The following is a 19,716-nucleotide window of genomic DNA, read 5'->3' as shown; positions in this document are numbered from 1 at the left end:
ATGAGTCCAACGCACCAAACCTCACTCAATTATGAGCTCGGGGTGCAAAGTTACGTCCATTTTACCAAAATGGATCTTGGGTACCCAAAAGGGTATTATGGTTATTTTAGATTTTAGTATAATTCGAGATTATCTTATGATCCGATCTGGATCCATTTATGATCTAGATTCAATCCTATCTGATTGGATCTAGATCCATTACTCATCTGGATCTAGAACAATCTGACTGGATCCAGAACATTTTGACTGGATCCAAAATAGTCTGATTGGATCCTGGACATTTTAACTGGATCCAAAACAATTTGATCTATACCCAATTCTGATATGGATCCATGACTGATCCAATCAGATCTAGAACAAGTCCAGATCTAACTGAGAACCCAGATCTAGTTAGATCGAACCACTTCGGCCTAACTCAGGTTTATCCAAACCGGTTCAGCTCAGACCCGATTTGGTCTGAACCGGTTCAATCAAAACTGGCTTGGTTTGAACCGGTTCAACCAAAGTCTCTCCCCCCACCCCCCCTTTTTCAAGGTTGTCTTGGCCTAGGTGCGACCCAGACTAACCCGGTTCGGTCTGGGTTGCACCCAGGCTGAACCGGACCCTCCATGTTTTTTTTTTCTTCTTCTGGCTCAGTCTGGGTGCAACCCAGACCGACAGATTCGGTCTAGGTCACGCCCAGACTGGCCCAATTTAGTCTGCGTCACATCCGGACCAACCTGATCCCCCAAATAAAACCCCAACAGGGGGCGGAAGGGGCATCACCTCTTTCGTCATCCCCTTCTTCTTAAACAGAGAGGGGTCGTCCCTTCTCAGTGGCAAAGGGGTCGGCCACTAGTGTCGGTCGACCGGTCCCCTCCTTCTACCCTTACTCTGACTCTCTCTCTCTCTCTTTCTCACCCTCGTCCTCTGTATTTTTTTTCCTCTATGCATCGTCGGCAGTCATGGTTGTTGGCCTTTGCTCATCAGAAAAAGGAAAGAAGAAGAAGAAGATGAGGAAGGAGAAGAGGAGGGGGTACTCACTTAACTGTCGTTGTCACTGTCGCTAGTAAGTGCCCCTCACTCCCTCTCTCTTCCGCTCTCTTCCGCTCTCTTTTTGTTCCTCCCTCTATAGCTTGTTGGGATGCGGTGGAGGGAGGCTCCATGAGTGCTTTTATAGCTCTCACGCAGGGTGAGGATAAGCCTCACCCTCCAAAGATTTTGGGGTTTGAGGTTTATCCTCACCCCCTTTGGCAATGTGGTTTCCTCAAAAGGGAAATCATTGTTGCCTCTTTTCTTTTCTTTTAATACTTATCCCCTTCAGCGACTTCGTCGGATGGAGTTACAATTTTACCCCCCCCTTAAAAGAAGATTCATCCCAAATCTTACCTAAAAATAATTGTGAAAATTGCTCATGGATGTCTGATTCACACTCCCATGTAGCCGCTTTATTGTTGTGATGACTCCATCTAACCAATATCAGAGATAGCTCTTTGTTTCTTAGTTTTTGAACTTTTCTATCCAGAATCTCTATAGGCTTCTCACTCAAGCTTAAGTCATCTTGTATTTCCTGTACTGACTCAACATTATCCAGTATATGGGAGGAATCAGCCACATACTTCTACAGCATAGATACGTGAAGCATATTGTGAATTCGAGACAAGAAAGGTGGCAAAGTTTGTCTGTATGTTGTCTGACCAACTCTCGCAAGCATGTCGAAGGGTCCAATATATCTTGGATTCAATTTTCCTGTTCGACCAAAACACATCACTCCCTTAAAAAGATATATCTTCATAAACACATGTTCACATTGCTCAAATCCCAACTCACAACATATTTGGTCTGCATAACTTTTCTGTCGACTTTGAGCTGCCAAAAGACATTTTTGAATAAATCTCACTTGGTATGTCATCCGCTGCACCAAATCAGGCCCTAACAATCTTTTTTCTCCAACCTCATCCTAACATAAAGGTGTTCGACACCGTCGACCATATAATGCCTCAAATGGAGCCATGCCTATACTTACTTGAAAGTTATTATTATAGGCAAACTTCATCAAAGGTAGAATATCATTCCACGAGTCATTATACTCTAAGGTACATGCCCGGAGCATGTCTTCCAGGGTCTGAATGGTTCATTCTGACTGTCCGTCAGACTGAGGGTGAAAAGTCATACTCATTTTTAATTATGTTCCCATAGCTTCCTGAAAACTCTGTTAGAATTGTGATGTGAACTTTGAGTCTCTATCTGAAACAATCAAATCCAGCATTCCATGATGTCTAACAATATCTTTGATGAACAACTGGGCTAACTGGTCACAAGAGTGAGTCGTCTTACAGGCCAAAAAGTGAGCTGACTTAGTTAGCTTGTCTACAGTCACCCATATTGAGTCCATCCCATTCTTGGATTTTGGAAGTCCTGAGACAAAGTCCATCGTGATATCTGCTCATTTTCATTCAGGTATGGGGAGTGGTTATAATAGTCCACCGGGTCGTTGGTATTTAATCTTCACTTGCTGGCACACCAGACACTTGCTTATAAATTCAGCAATGTCTCTCTTCATATCACTCCACCAAAATGAATCTTTCAAATCTCGATACATTTTGGTGCTACCAGGGTGAATAGCATATCTAGAGTGGTGTGCCTCATCCAATAACTGATGTATAAGCTGATTATCCTTTGGAATGCACACCCTATTACAAAATTTGAGAAGTCCTTGATCATCAACTTTGAAGTCTGACTCCACACTTTCTGAAATCTTCTACCTCACTTGGGCCAACTCAGGATCTAAGGGTTGATTTTTCTTAATTTGATCCTACAATTTTGACCTCAATGTGGTTTGAACAAACAGTAACTGACCTGGTAAGCATTGGGCTTCTACTTTCTGATGTGCGACCGAGGAAAATAAATCTCAATCTATGAGTCTGGCTAATGCTCTTGACTTCCTGCTAAGAGCATCAACGACTACATTTACTTTTTCAGAATGATACTTCAGCTTAAAATCAGTCTTTTAAAAATTTCAGCCATCTTCTCTGTCTCAAGTTCAAGTCTCTTTACGAAAACAAGTATTTAAGGCTTTGCTGGTCGGTAAAAATCTCAAATTGTTCGCTATATAAGTAGTGTCTCCAGATTTTGTGGGCAAAAATGATTGTTGCAAGCTCTAAGTCATGTGTCGGATAGTTGACTTAATGCATTTTAAGTTGGCGAGATGCATAAGCTATCACCTTACCATGCTACATCAAAATACAACCCAATCTCGTATGAGAGGCATCACTATAAATAGTGAAACCTTCGAATCCAGAAGGTAAGACCAACACTGGAGCAATGGTCAAATGCTTCTTAATATCCTGAAAACTTCGCTCACACTCGTCATTCTACTTGAACTTTAAGTCCTTCTTAGTGAGTTTAGTCATTGGAGTTGCTAATACAGAAAATTCTTCCACGAATCACTGGTAGTACCCCGCTAATCCCAAGAAACTACGAATCTCGGTAGGATTCTTGGGTTTAGACCAATTGGTGACTGCTTCAATTTTCGCAGAGTCTACCATAATTCCATCGATGGCACACTTAGAGAAATAATATGTCCAAGGAAGGACACTTGTTCCAACCAAAAGGCACACTTAGAGAATTTGACATAGAGTTGATGTTCTCTTAATGTTTGCAAAACTATCCTCCTGCTTCGTGGTGGAATAGACGAGGATGCCATCAACAAATACCACCACGAGCTTATCCAAATATGATCTGAACACTCTATTTATCATATCCATGAAGGTTGCTGGTGCATTAGTTAGACCAAAAGGTATGACCAAGAATTCATAATGGTCATATCTTGATCTGAATGTCGTTTTTGCCACATCATCTTTCTTAAATTTCAGCTGATGATAACCCGATCTCATATCCAACTTCGAGAAACATGCAACTTCTTGAAGTTGATCGAACAAATCATCAATTCGTACAACAGATATTTATTCTTGATGATCACTGCATTTAGCTGCCGATAATCTATGCACATCCGCAGTGATTCATCCTTCTTCTTGACGAACAAAATTGGAGCACCCCAAGGAGATACTGACAGTCGAATAAAACCTTTCTTCAGTAATTCTTGCAGTTGCTCTTTAAGTTCCTTAAGTTCTGCGCGTTTCATCCGATAGGGAGCCTTCGAAATGAGCGTTGTTCCCAGAATAAGATCAATTTGAAACTCAATTTCTCGATCGGAAGGGAGACCTGTAAGGTCTTCCAAAAAAATATCAGCATATTCACAAACTATATCCACGTCAGATATGGTGAGATCCTCTCTCTCTCTTCGATCTTCATGTAGACCAAAAATCTTATGCATCCTTCTTGAATGTATTTGTTGGCCTTTAGACGAGATATGATCATCGATTTTGGTAGTTTTCTAACACCCTAATATGAGAAAGTTAGAGTCTGGGGGTTTTGAAAGCTAATAACCTTTCTTCTACAATTAATGGTGGCACAGTGGTCCGACAACCGGTCCATGCCAAGAACGACGTCAATGTCCTTGAAATCGAGTTGCAATAAGTTCACCGGCAACTCACAGTCTCCTATATTCAGATGATGATATTGAAGACTTAGATATTGATGATGACGAGACACAACAAGAGCCTAGGCCCTAATTCATATCATAGAGCTATTGGCCATTTATATGTTTTTTGGGTCTTTTAGTTGTATTTGTGAATGTTAACACTCTCATTTTGAAGAGTTCTGGACAAATACATTAACATTTGGTTGTTTAAAAATACATTTAAGAGAATATTTTTTTTTCTTTTTCTTTTTAATTTGCTTTCGTTTTGGTCGGTCGGAGATTGCATTCTGTATATATATTTTTTGTTTCGATTCAATTGCCACCTGATCAATATAGGTGTGACCGTGTTGGATTGAGTTGGATTGGGAGCTGTAAGACCCGATACCAAATGGGTCGGCGTATAGCCTTGGAATGTGGACCCATACGGGTTAACGAATTCGGGTACCTATCGAGTCCAGCATAATTGAGTCGGATCTTGAACAAACTCATTTCTAATCGAATCTAAACATTTAAACAATATGCAGTCGATCTTTATTCAGACCCATTTTTATTAGGCCATATACTTGTGTTGGATTAGGTCGCATTGGGTGTGAAACGGGTTTGGGTACGGGTTAACATGGGCGCTAAAGTTGGAGCCAAACCCAACCTATTCTAATTTTGGCTCAGATTTGAGTTGGAGTACAATTGTGGAATGTGGACCGATACATGTTAGTGGGTTTGAACAGACCCGATTTGTAATAAGATCTAAGGATTTAAACAATTCCTGAACTTTTTTTTTAATTTGGGTGGAACTGAACCAATTTTAATTCAGCATCGATTTTGGATTGGGTATAGCTGTTGAATGTGGATCCATACAGGTTAACCGGTTCAGGTATATATCAAGTCCAACATAATTGAGCCAGGTCATGAACAGACCTGGTTTCTAATCGGGTTTATGAATTTAAACAATACCCGAGCGATTTTTATTCGGGTGAGTTCGGGTTAGGGTATATAACTGGTTTGGGTTTCCCTCGATTTCAGTATGAAACGGGTTTGGGTATGCATTGTATTCGACATAAGTGGGACGGGTCTTGAGAAGACTCGATTTCTAATCTGATCTTATCAGTACAGATGCAACCGGGTTGGGTCGAGTTGGGTCTTGAACAGACGGCCAAGACCCATTTTTATTTGGGTCCAGGTTTGCATAAAGATATATAATTGGTTTGGGTTTCGGTATGAAACAGGTTTGAGTCTAAGAGTTTAAACCATACCTGACCCATTTTTATTCCAGTCCGGATTCTCGTTAGCGTATATAATCAGTTTGGGTTTGTGTCAATTAAAGTGCGCAACTGGACCCATTCTAATTCGGCGTTAGGGTATATAATCAGCCTGAGTTTGGGTCATTTCGAGTATGAAACGGGCTGGGTATATACCAGGTTTGGATTCAGGTTATTTGGGTTTGGGTCAGTTTGGTATGAAACCAGTTTGGAGTCTAAGAATTTAATCAATACTACCCGACCCAGTTTTATTCCAGTTGACTTAGAGTATATAATCGGTTTTGGTCTTGGGTTGGTTTGGGTGGAAACTGGACCCATTCTAATTCCGGCTCATGTTCGGGTCACAATGTAGTTGTGGAATGTGGACCCATATGGGTTAATGGGGTTAGTTTGCTTATCAAATGGATTTAGGTACCGGTTAACAGGTCCGTGAATGCATTGTGTCCAGCATAATTGGGTTGGGTCTTCAACAAACTCAATTTCTAATGGGGTCTAAGAATTTAAACCCTACTCGATTCATTTTTATTTGGGTCGGGTTCGGGTTAGGGAATGTAATCGGTCAGAGTTCGAGTCATTTTGGGTATGAAATGGGCTTGGATTTATGTCAGGTTCGGTTCAGGTTGGTTACGATAAGAAGAAGATTTTGAAATTATATATATATATATATATATATATATATATATATATATATAGAGAGAGAGAGAGAGAGAGAGAGAGAGATGCTCATAAGTTAGGTGCTAAATGGGTTTTTCAGTCGGGTGCTTTTTATGTGGTTTTGGCCCTATAAATGTGTTGGGCATGGTTGATTTACAAAGAATTCACACCGGGATTACGTGTTTTCAATTAAAAAAATGATGTTTGGAGCCTCTAAAGTTTACAAAGATTTTGGTCTACTGATTTTTTAAACCTTATAAAAAGTCACTCATATTCAAAGTGCAACTGGAGTGTTGTGCGACCGTAGAATGTCATTGCGGTTGAAAGAAAAGTTTTATAGAATGACTATTAGGCCCGCTTTACTATATGGTACGGAATGTTAGGCTGCCAAGAGACATCATATTCAAAAAATGAGTGTAACTGAAATGCGTATGCTTAGATGAATATGTGAAAATACAATAAAAGATAAGATTCGAAACGAGGAGATACGTAAGAAGGTAGGCGTTGCACCCATTGAAAATAAGATGAGAGAGAATTGTTTACGGTGGTTTGAATATATTCGGCGAAAGCCTAATGATGCTCAAGTTAGAAAAATGAAGAAATAAAAAAATATATTAGTTAAAAGAGGTCGGGATAGGCTTAGGAAGACATAGATGGAGATGATAGGAAAAGATATGGAATGCTTTGAACCTCACCGAGGACATGACATTAAATAGAAATGATTGGAGGAGAAAGATTCATGTGAAAAACCCAGAATGATATTTTTTTTTGTTCATATCGCCCACCCCAATTGTTTTGAGATGAAGGCGTAGTTGTAGTTGTATAAAAAGTCACCCATGTATGGCAATGGAACTCTTCAAAATATGATGCCTATAAAATCAAGTACCTAGATCATATTTGTACAATTAGAATTTATAAATAAAATGAAAAAAAAAGGCTGAAAAACCTATTTTAGCACCTAAAGTATGAGCAGCTCTCTCTCTCTCTCTCTCTCTCTGTGTGTGTACATAGATAAGTGCTAAATGAAATATTCTAAATAGTACTGTTAAATGGGTTTTTTCAAACCCATAAATATGTTACGTACGGTCAATTTATGAGGAATCCACACCTGTATCATGTATTTTCTATGAAAAAAAATATATTTAGAGCCTAAAAAATTTACAAAGATTTTGAACCATTGATTTTTTGAACCTTATAAAAACTCACCATGTGTCCAGGCCAAATACTTCAAGAGTTGATCCCTATAAAATCAAGTACATAGATCACATATGTACGGTCAAGATTTAAAATTAAAATGAAAAAAAAACTGAAAACCTCATTTAGCACGTATCATTTAGCATATTTCATTTAACACATTCAAACAATCATGGCTCTCCCATGTTGCTAATTTACCGTAATTTTCATTATTTTTATAAAAATAAATTCTAAATGATAATTACAAATCTATCCTTAGAAATTAATTAGATCTTGGTAGAGAATTTTGAAAGGGCCGGCCTCACATCACTCTGAGCCAGCGGGCTGAGTTAAAAGTGGCCAACTTACAAATTGGTTCCACTCATCCACTAAATTATCGCTATCTTACTACACCACCTTTAGATTTCATTGATGCAAGTTGTTTTGATCAAAGGTGACACCATCCATGTAATCTACATCATTACTTTAGTGAAGATCAACATTTAAATCGCCTAAATCCAACTTGTGTGCAGGATTTTTTGGCAATTCAAAAATCAACGGTTGACAAAACACAATATTTAGTTATTTAAAAAATTATATATTTTTTTATAAAAAAATACAATTCAAGGGTCAATTCCCATTAAATTGACAATGCTGAATCTTCTATAAAGTCAGATTTGATCAAAACAACTTGCATCATAAGATTCACGAGTATGAAGATGGGGATGAGTGATACCGAACTGGCCAGTCAGTGAGTGCACCTCCCCTTGTATTGAGACATTGCAAGTTCAAATCCCAATAGTATGGTTATATAACTGGTGGGGGTCTACCTAACCCCAACTTGCCTAATAATAAATAACTAAGCAAGTGAATATAATCAAGGAAGACTACTTACTTTTAGGATACTGGATATTGCTACTATACTTTTACATATACGTAAAAGTTTTGGGGAGCTATATTCATACCAAAAAATCCAAAGCAGGTTATATGTTCCCCTCCCGATGATTCACTGAATCCCACGTCTGTGTTCGGGGCTTTGAATGAGCACCACGTATACAAGCACATGGGGCTCGTATTCCCGTGTATGTTGACATAACTTTGCATCGGACTCTGGTGTTGTTGCAAAGACTTAAGTACCCTTTATTGCTATTCTTCTCATAAAGTGATGGTTTGAGAAAATGACAAAAATGCCTTTCATTCAAAAAAGAAAAAACAAATAGTTCAAAAAAAGGACAAACATGTCCTCCATCCAGAAAGTCGAGGATGATGTTGACTCTTCAAAGTCTTCTTCTTTTTCTTTTCAAAAAAAGGACAAACATGTTTTCTTCTTCTTTCTCCGTAAAACACTGTAAAACCCTTTCTCTCTCTAGAGAAGAAATCAAGGAAAACAAAGAGTTCTTCCTGGAGAAGGCCATGAACATCAACCCTCTCACTCTCTCTCCCTTCTCTCTCTACTTCTGTGCACATCCAACAGACGATCCTACATTGCTGCATCGTCATCTTCTTCTTCTTCCTTCTTCGTAAAACCCTCTCTCTCTGTAGAGAAGAAATCAAGAGAGGTAAAGGGTTCCTCCTGGAGAAGGCCATGAACACCAACCCTATCACTCTCTCTCCCTTCTCTCTCTACTTGTGTGCCTGATTTAGAGTTTTTGCCCTTACAGGAGGGGGGTCCGGGGGCTCCCCCCCCGGCGCGGATCCCGCTGCGCGGTCAGCGGGCGGGGGTCCAGGGGGGCCGCCCCTGGCGGGGGGCAGCGCCCTCCGGACCAAAAATTTTTTGGGCCTTCCAACAATGATTTGTAGTATTATCGGGCTTTCCTACAGCAATTTGTAGCATTTGTAGTGTCTTCCGTAAATCGCGAAACGCTATAGCGATTTGTAGTGTCTTCCGCAAATCGCTATAGCGATTCGCAAATCGCTATAGCGATTCGCAAATCGCTATAGTGATTTGTAGTGTCTTCCGCAAATCGCTATAGCGATTTGTAGTGTCTTCCGCAAATTAGGACCAACTTGTCAGAGTCATATCTCCCTAACCGGAGGTCATATTCCAAATCCGCGATTTGTAGTGTCTTCCGCAAATCGCTATAGCGATTTGTAGTGTCTTCCGCAAATCGCTATAGCGATTTGTAGTGTCTTCCGCAAATTAGGAAAGCCCGATAATACTACAAATGCTACAAATTGCTGTAGGAAAGCCCGATAATACTACAAATCATTGTTGGAAGGCCCAAAAAATTTTTGGTCCGGAGGGCGCTGCCCCCCGCCAGGGGCGGCCCCCCCTGGACCCCCGCCCGCTGACCGCGCAGCGGGATCCGCGCCGGGGGGGGAGCCCCCGGACCCCCCTCCTGTAAGGGCAAAAACTCTAAATCAGGCACACAAGTAGAGAGAGAAGGGAGAGAGAGTGAGAGGGTTGGTGTTCATGGCCTTCTCCAGGAGGAACCCTTTACCTCTCTTGATTTCTTCTCTACAGAGAGAGAGGGTTTTACAGTGTTTTACGAAGAAGAAAGAAGAAGAAGATGACGATGCAGCAATGTAGGATCGTCTGTTGGATGTGCACAGAAGTAGAGAGAGAAGGGAGAGAGAGTGAGAGGGTTGATGTTCATGGCCTTCTACAGGAAGAACTCTTTGTTTCCCTTGATTTCTTCTCTAGAGAGAGAAAGGGTTTTACAGTGTTTTACGGAGAAAGAAGAAGAAAACATGTTTGTCCTTTTTTTGAACAGAAAAAGAAGAAGACTTTGAAGAGTCAACATCATCCTCGACTTTCTGGATGGAGGACATATTTGTCCTTTTTTTGAACTATTTGTTTTTTCTTTTTTGAATGAAAGGCATTTTTGTCATTTTCTCAAACCATCACTTTATGAGAAGAATAGCAATAAAGGGTACTTAAGTCTTTGCAACAACACCAGAGTCCGATGCAAAGTTATGTCAACATACACGGGAATACGAGCCCCCATGTGCTTGTATACGTGGTGCTCATTCAAAGCCCCGAACACAGACGTGGGATTCAGTGAATCATCGGGGGCGAACATACACAACCTTCTCCAAAAAATGAGTCTCTCGGATAGCTTTACTGCTTGTCTCTCCCTCTCGTTGCTTCCCGACTTTGCTTAAAGGCAACTATTTTCATGATTTGAATGCATATACCATATACGGGTAATTAAACTATATCCAATTATATTTTTATATGTACACGCAGAAACCGCTCTCAGGATCAGAGACCTAGCCGTGATGGCTGTGCCTGCCACGATCACTATCCTGGCAGTGTAAAACTCTGTGGGCTTACCCCTTGCCCCCCAAGGGAGTCCCCAAAACCAGATCCAATCTTTTACTGTGTGCACCGGCTTCCACATCCCTATCCAGGACACATTCCAGTGGGCCGGACTCAATGCAAATGGTACGGGTTTGTGTGGGGTATATTGTATATGATCAAATCCGAATCCACTTGGTCTTTGGGCACGTATAAATTTAGATCCGGCTAGGGTATTTATAGCTAAAATGGCTTCGTATTCCATAGAGCTTTTTCCATGGGACTCCATACCTGAATAGGCTGCAATGTTGCGTATCTATCCCATTTGCATCTTGAGTCCATCCAGGATTAGACATTGAAGTTCTGGTTCATGGCATGGGACCAGGTCCAAGTGGACCTTGTTTGGTTAAGATCTGATCCAGGTCTGGATTTGAATGTCCAAGTGAACCTTGCTTACTCAAGATCTGACCCAGGTCTGGATGTGGATAGCAAGAACCATGTGCAGTGAATCTATTTTTAATTTTTTTTTTTTTTTTTTACAAATTACAAATTTGGATATAGGTTCATTTCAAGTCTTTTGCTTATAATTAGCTTCTAAACCAGAGTTGGGTCCACATACTACTTTTTATGAATGTGATATGATTGCTTAGCTGGGCTTACATTATTAGGTCCAAACCCTAAACTAGGGACATAAAAGAGACAATCTGCTTATGTTTGGCTGGTGCTCCGCTGGAAAAGAGCTCTTTTGAACTCAAAATAAATTTTTTTAAAATTTCGTCAAGCTGAACATAAACAACAATTGTTTGGCTCGACTTGTCGTGTGGTAATAAATATAGGGGTAACTAACCAAATATGTTTACCAACCAAATATGTATACTGGTATGAACCAAGATTTTCATATGGATGTCTGTTGGTTTTATAGAAAGAGACTCTTGAACCATCCAATTATGATGTATAAGAAGGATCTTTTAAGGAGTGGCTTAGGATTTTCATAAATATTCAAGACGATGATCCAAGAATCAATTCTTAGCAAACGGACCACACAGAATTCATCTGCAGGGTTAGATTTGCGAAAAAAACTAAGAAAATCTCAATTCATACCAGCAAACATATTTGGTTGGTAAACATATTCTAGTTTTCCATAAAATATAGTTCAGATTTATTTATCATATAATGTAGTATAAAATAAATAGTTAAATTATTCTGCTTGCAAGCAATAGATTTCAAGTAAAAAACTATTGCTTCCAGCTTTGAAACAGTGTATATTCTAGCGTGAATTCTTTTTTTTTTTGAAAAGCAAACTGGGGTTAATCGGACCCCCCACCAATTATTATTCAATGTACCACTGGGGTTGGTTTGAACCTGCAACGTCCCACCACAAGGAGATGCACTGGCAGCTCCTACCAACCACTTGGAGCCCCGTTGGTATGCTATATAGCATGAGTTTTGCTCGATAGATCTAGGTCAATGCAAATCCAATATTTTCAGCTTTGAAACCTTTTTTTTTTTGAGAAATTAATGAGTAAGCTCAAAGTCGGCTCATTTTGAGCTCAAACTTGGCTTGACTCACCCCAAAAAAAAAAAGCAAAAAAAGGCGAGCTTCAACACCTCATGTTCGGTTCGTTTAGCTTGTTTACCAAGCCTACCCTAAACAACTCCAGTTTGAAAGATGCAGCAAAGTGCAGGAGTTGAACGACCGGACCCAAACTGTCGAGTTACATACATAAAACAAGTTTATTAAACCTAATAGCAAAATATAAAACTTGCATTTAAACGCTCAATTTTATGATTCATATTATATGTATATAATCTAGTGAAGCAAATTGAGAGCGAGACATCGCTTGGACCCACAAGATTCGTTTGGATTAATTTTTGCTATTTGAATTTTTTATTTTTTTTGGATATTGTGTCAATTTATATTGTAATTAAAGTTTCTCCACCTTCTTTTCCTATAATTGAGCAGTTGCGGAAATTCTTTTAGGATGTTAATTTTTTTAGAGCCTTTTAGGATGTTAAATTGATTAGCAGTTATTTCTCCTCCTTTTATGCTTATTTTCATTGGTTTTCAGCAGCATTTTAATATTAGAATAAACTATCGTAAAATAGGTCCTAGATCGTAGCATAGTCTTTGTTATCCGACTTTGGCCTCCCCATCATCTAGAGGGTCAAGCTGAGTTTGTTTATGCTTATAAAAACCTAACCGCTCCTACCAAACAAGCGGAGCACCCCATGTTGGTAAGACAAATAATAAAAATTATAAGTGTATTTTTTGGGAAAATATTTGCTGCTAATGAAGGTAATTAGGAACTATTGATCTAAAAATCATATGTGCAAGTTGTATTAACTCAATCTAACTACATAGACTTGTTCAACATGGTTTGTTGGCTAAGGATAAAGCCTTGGACCATGCTTTTGTGATAAAAAAAAAGTGATTTTTTTTTAGCTATGATGAGATTTTGTCACATTGTGAGACGTTGATTTTTTTACCCCTTTAAAAGCTTAATCACTTGTCATAATCACATGATTCAAAACAAGTCTCCTACCAAACAAACCATGTATATCATATCGGAAACATTTGATCTAAAAAAAATTTTAAAAAAATTGAAGAAAAGAGTAATTTGTACTCGATAGTTTCGTACCTTCATTAGTACCCATATTTTTTGAATATTCAGATGAGCTTTTGCTGACTTGAGCTCAAGTACCTTGATTTGATAACTGCTCCTAATACTGGGTCTGATAAGATTGGACTAGAACCACCCACTAGTGGCTTCTGTTGGCTCATTTGGTCGGGCTGATTCTAGTCCAAATTTGATGCATGGTTGTAATCACACGAGTCAAAAACTTTTTTTTGTTATTCATTTTGTGTTTAGATCATATCTTCTAGATGTGATCTACATACATGCTTAGACGTATAGTGATGGAATGTTGTCAGTTTCGGTATCGACCCTGAATCATTGGGCCACCAATTCAGCTATATCAGCCAATACCGATACTCAACTGATTCATTTTGTATAGGCCCAAAAATAATAAATGATTATTATGTATCAATCATAATGTGACACGTGTTAAAACCATTAAAATAATATTTACATTTTATTTTTGATACATTTTATATTTATTAAAAAATAGCTGATTCAGACCTGCAGCTTAGCATCGTATCTCTAAATCAATGTTTTTTCAATGTGTATGCAGGTTTTTCTGAGAGTTGAGAAATCAATTGACTGAAAATGTACTCACCAAAATTTTATCCATCAGCACCTTTTGAAAAAAAAATGTATATTTTTACATCTAAAAAACGTGAATCGATCCTTTGTTGACAATGCTAAACACATCTATGGGATCAAACGTGGTTCACATGTTTCAACCATATAGTGACAAATGTTGCGAGATTTATGAAAAATATCGCGATAATATCGTGAGAAATAATTACCTGAAAGTTTATAATGGCAATTTATCCAGAGATTTTCAAAATATTGTGAGGTATATGAAAAAACATATATACCACAATTTAAATGTGATATTTACATTTTAAATGGCTATTTATCATGAAAAAACCGTGTGTTTTTTATTTTTAAATATATTTTATTAATATTTTATTATAAATTTTTTTATATTTTTTAATTTGTTTTTTATTGCCAAGATTTTGCCGAAAAACATGAGATTTATGAAATTTTTTAAATTTCTCACAAGTTTTTGAAAAACAAGATTTTGCCTAAATGCCTGTCACTATGGTTTCAACTGAGGCTTTTGGAACACATCAATGTAGCCAATACTTTCCTCTTAGTCCAGATCATTGAGCATAAAATCAAAGATTTAGAAATTTTGGTTTTGTTTTCGTAGGTCATGACTGAGCCCACCGTCTTTGAGCCTCGTGGAATTGACTAGACTAGCATAAAAATGGTATTTTGGTCTGCATCAATAATGCACAGAGTGTTTCATATATTTGCTACAATCGACTATACCTACAATCTAATTGAGATCTCATGATGTAAGTTGTTTTCACTAAATCTAACACCGTAATGTGTACAGCATGAACAATTCAGTGAGACTGGACCCTTGAATCATACTTTTCCAATGACAAAAAATAAAAGTTTTTTGAGTCACAAGATGGTGGTGTATTTGTAATTATCAATTTGTGCATCATCAAACGAACTTATACACATGTTGAATTCGGATAATCCAAAATTTGATTCCTCCTAAACAAAGTGTTAGATCATATGTATGATGTTGGATTTTAAAAAATTAAAAAATGAAAAATAAGTTTTGCTAAGTCGATTGTAGGTACAATCCCCTTGCTACAATGCAATCGAAGGTTTTATGGAAAATGCCAAATAAAGACCGTTGATTAATGTTCATCATCTTGGAAAATGCCATTTTTTTTCACATTGTTCCATAGGGTTTTGAAAAATGTTTATTTAGCATCACGGGAATAAGGATGGCAGTGGACTGGGGCGGGGGACAAGGTCTCCGCCCCTGCTCTGTCTCAAAATTCCGACCTGCATCCCCACATGGATTTGGATTTTAACCTCCATTCCCACATCCATCCCCATTTCATGTCCTCCATCCCCAGTTCAAACGGGGCGAGGCGGGGGCCCGTTTCTCTTCAGTTCATTGTCATCTCTAAAGAAGGATTGAGAACGGGGCAAGGCGGGGATCTAGATGGGGCAGGGTGGGGTAAAGCGTAAGTCCATCCCCGCCTCTATACCCGCACGGGTTTTGATTTTAACCTTCATCCCCGTTTCATGTGATCCATCCCCGGTCCAAATAGGGTGAGGCAGGGCGAGGCCCGTTTCCCCTCGGTCCACTGCCATTCCTACACGGGAAAGAAAAGGGTATCATTCTTAGTCCAATTTAATTAAGATCTAAATTGAGTTAATTGACACTACAAGAAAAACGTTAATTAGCGACAGAAATTTACGATGAAAATAATTTGTCGCAATTTTGCGACGGATTAGCAAGAAAAAATGAGTTGTCCCTAACATTGAAATTAGTTGCGGGATTAGCAACGGAATAATATCTATCGTTACTTAGTAACGGATATTATTTTGTTGCAAACATGTCAGAACTTAGCAACGAATATTATTTCGTAGCTAATTAGTCGGTGTTGGCGACAGAATTGTTCCATTGTGAATCTGTCACTAAGTTTCGATGTTAAACGCGCATCTAAGGCACGAAAATGTGTTTGTTGTCTCTCTCTCTCTCATCTTCGTCACGTGCCCCGACCACCTACCGCTCTCCGACGACCGCTTTGGCCACCTCCCGCTCTTCGGCGACCTTCCCAACCACCTCCCACTCTCCGACGACCGCCCCGGCCATATCACTTTCTTCGATGACCGCTCTGCCCCCTTCACACCCACTATTCCCCTGACCGCCCCCGTGTTGCTCGCCCCGGCCACCTACCGCGCTCCGACCACCTTTCGCTCTCCAGCAACAACCCCGGCCACCTCCCGCTATCCGACGACTGCCCCGTCCACCTCCCGCTATCCGACAACTGTCTCGGCGATATCTGCACCTACTCTTCCACCAAACAACCCTGTGTTGCTCTCCAGCGACCACCCCCACTCTTCCGCCGACCGCCCCTACTTTCTGACGACCCACCGATAGGAAAGTACACTGGTGAGCCTCCCGTACCCATGCCTCCCCTCTGTCCCTCTTTCTAAAATACTGTCAACAGGGGGCTGGACCCCCTGCCCTTGTTTAAGCAAGGGTGGCAAGGGATCCCCCCCCCCCCTCTAACGCTGTTATTTTTCGGTAGGGGGGCAGACCCTCTGCCCTTGTTTAAGTAAGGGCAGCAGGGGATCCGCGCTCCCCCTGTTGCTATTATTTTTCGGCAGGGGGTGGACCCCCTGCCCTTGTTTAAGCAAGGGCGACAGGGGTCCACCCCCTGCCACTGGTATTTTTTGGCAGAGGGGCGGAGAGCCCCTGCTTTTGTTTAAGCAGGGGCGGCAGGGGGATCTGCCCTCCTGCCATTTTTTTTGCTCTGTCGGTAGGGGTGGGATCCCCCCTGCCGCTGGTATTTTCCAGCGGTAGGGGGGTCTGCCTGCAGGGGCGGAGCCTCCTGCACTTGTTTAAGCAACAACGACAGGGGGATCCTCCCCCACTGCCATTGTGTTTGCTCAGTCGGCAGGGGGGCCCGCACCCCTGTCGCTGGTACTTTCTGGCCTTATTTAAGCAACAACGAAAAAATGATTCGCCCTCTACCATTGTGTTTGCTCTGCGAAGCTGGTACTTTCTTGTGTCTTTGTCTTTGGAGGGCAAGAGTAATGTGCATTGCAGGTGCGTAACATCGCAAAATATGCGATGCTTAATGCTAAGCATCGCATGCAGCTTAAAATGCTATGAAAAAATAAACAAGTAAAATGCAAATCGGGTAAATATCCGTAGTAAGTAAGTGATGCTAGCGCATCACATGATATTTAATTTCTTAGATGCGACATTTTTTTGTTCACACATTGACTTAGTTGTGGATATCTAGGACTGTTTTGATGGAGTTTGGAGATCATGCTAAGTATGATTTTAATGTATGAAAATAGAAGTGTTCTTATTTTTGGAGTACGAATTCCATGGTAGTAGTTAGCAAGATATTAGAGTGTGTTTATTGAAGGTACATGTTTGACATTGTTTTGATATGAATGATTTGAATGTATTGCAATGTTTGATGTGTCTGTATCCATGCTTGCATGAAGTTATTTTTCATTTGATTATATCTTCCATGTGAAATTGTATCATGAAAACATGTTTCAAATGAATGTATCATGTTATGGAATATGGTTTCATATTTCTAAATATCCTCGTGATGCGTATAAATATGATGTGATGGTGTTACACACAAAAATATTGAATTATCAATGCATGCATAATAGTTCATGGAATTGCATTTTATGTTAAGCATGTTTTTGTTATGCGTTTGCAGAGGATCCCAACAGGTTTCTCATCATAAAAAAATAATTATAAAAAAAATGTTCAGATCAAATTTCAATAAATAGGAAAAGCGCATTTTTTATTCAAATCAACATATTCAAGCTTATTCAAATCAATTTTAACAGTCGAGTGGGTAAGTAGGGGTGAGAAATAGGACGAAGAGCCCGAGCTTGGCTTGGCCCGTGTAAGCTAAGCTACTAGCCAATTCATTTAGGTAAATGAGCTGAGCATGAACATGGCAAGCTCGACTTGGCTCGTATAGGCTCATATATATATATATATATATATATATATATATATATATATATATATATATATATATATATATATATATAGAGAGAGAGAGAGAGAGAGAGAGAGAGAGAGAGTAACTAGAATATGAGAACTAAAATATGAGAATTAAAAATATGGGCATTTCTAAAACTTTTTTTGCAAATCTAACCATGTGGATGTGTTTGGCATGGTAAATTTGCTAGGAATCAATCATTGGATCATGTATTTTTAATGAAAAAATGTGATTTTTAATGCTTGAATATTTATAAAGATTATGAGCCATTGATTTTAAAACCTTAAAAAAATCATATTTATGCATCAAATTCGGATGATTCAAGAGCGGCTTCTAATAAACTCAACTATGTAGATCACATCCGTCCGGTTAGATTTAAGAGAAAAGGACAAAAAATCCATAAAAATAGCGGTTCACAATTAGTTCTCATATTCTAGTGATTATATATATATATATAATGTGCATATTATATATATTTTATATATGTATGATACACATATTATATATTATCAATTTTTAATAAAATACTTAAAAGCAATTTTAAAGAAAACACGCCAGCTTGTGATCGGCTCATAAAGAGCTCGGGCTCCGTGAGCCAAGCCCAAGCTGGGGTGTACCCTTAACGAGCCATGCCTGAACAGCCCAAGCCCGGAATCAACTCATTTACCAGTTACTGGGTAAGTCCTCGTCTTCTGCAGTGTTGTCACATTTGAAAAAGTAAAGTATAGCTGTTTTTCTCTTTTCCATGAGTGAATGGGGAAACCACTCTCGAGATCAGAGACCTAATCGCGTTGGTTATGCCTTCTTTGAAAAAATTTGTCGTGCCCATGCAGCGTCTAGTGCGAGTGCTATTCAACTCGACATTCCGCTCCGAATGTCACTGCCTAAAGCTATTCATTGAGCATGCCAAAGAATTCCATAGTGAGCATGCCCCGACCATACCAAACTTGAGTTCCCTTGAAGACCATTTTGACGTTGAGGCTTAGTGTTAGACCCTCAATAATCGGGGCAGCACACGCGGCATGCGCGGCGCGGCACGGGCGCGGCACTCGCGGCGCGGGCGGCAGGCGCAGTGTGTCGGACGTGGCGTGCATAGTGCGGATTACGAGGCGGCATGCGGAACAAGGTGTGGCATTCGGATGGCTGGTGCGTATGGCGAGGAGGTGCCTGCACTTGCAAAGGGGTGTGATCCAAGTGACTCTTGGTGGCAAAGGGGTGTGATCCAAGTGACTCTTGGTGGCAAAGGGGTGTGAAGACACTTGTGTTCGCTAAAGGGTGCGACCCAAAGGATGCGTTGATTGGCATGTCCCTTGAAAGCTATAAATGTGTAATGTCTGGGCATTGCAAGGGATGCAAGCCAGACCAGAGTGACTGTATCTTATGTGAATAATACAAGTGTGGGTAGTTGTTTACATTCGGCTTGTGTCAAAGAAAGACTTCCGTTGTTGTAAGGTTGAACGAGGTCGGGGCGATCTCGTGCCGGTGCAAGGCTAACTTCAAAGGTTGAAGTTTAAGCTTGTGACAAGTGGACTCAGAGCCAGGTTGCACTACAAAAAAACAGTTGATTAGCGACGGAATTTAGCGACGGAGTTATATCGTCGCTACTTAGCGACAGATTAACGAGAGAAATGAATCTGTCGCTATATTTGGAGAATTTTACGAA

The sequence above is a fragment of the Nuphar pumila genome, chromosome 1, assembly GCF_984573655.1.
Source record: "Nuphar pumila chromosome 1, dmNupPumi1.hap1.1, whole genome shotgun sequence".
Classification (NCBI taxonomy): domain Eukaryota; kingdom Viridiplantae; phylum Streptophyta; class Magnoliopsida; order Nymphaeales; family Nymphaeaceae; genus Nuphar; species Nuphar pumila.
Note: the sequence above shows the minus strand (reverse complement) of the source record.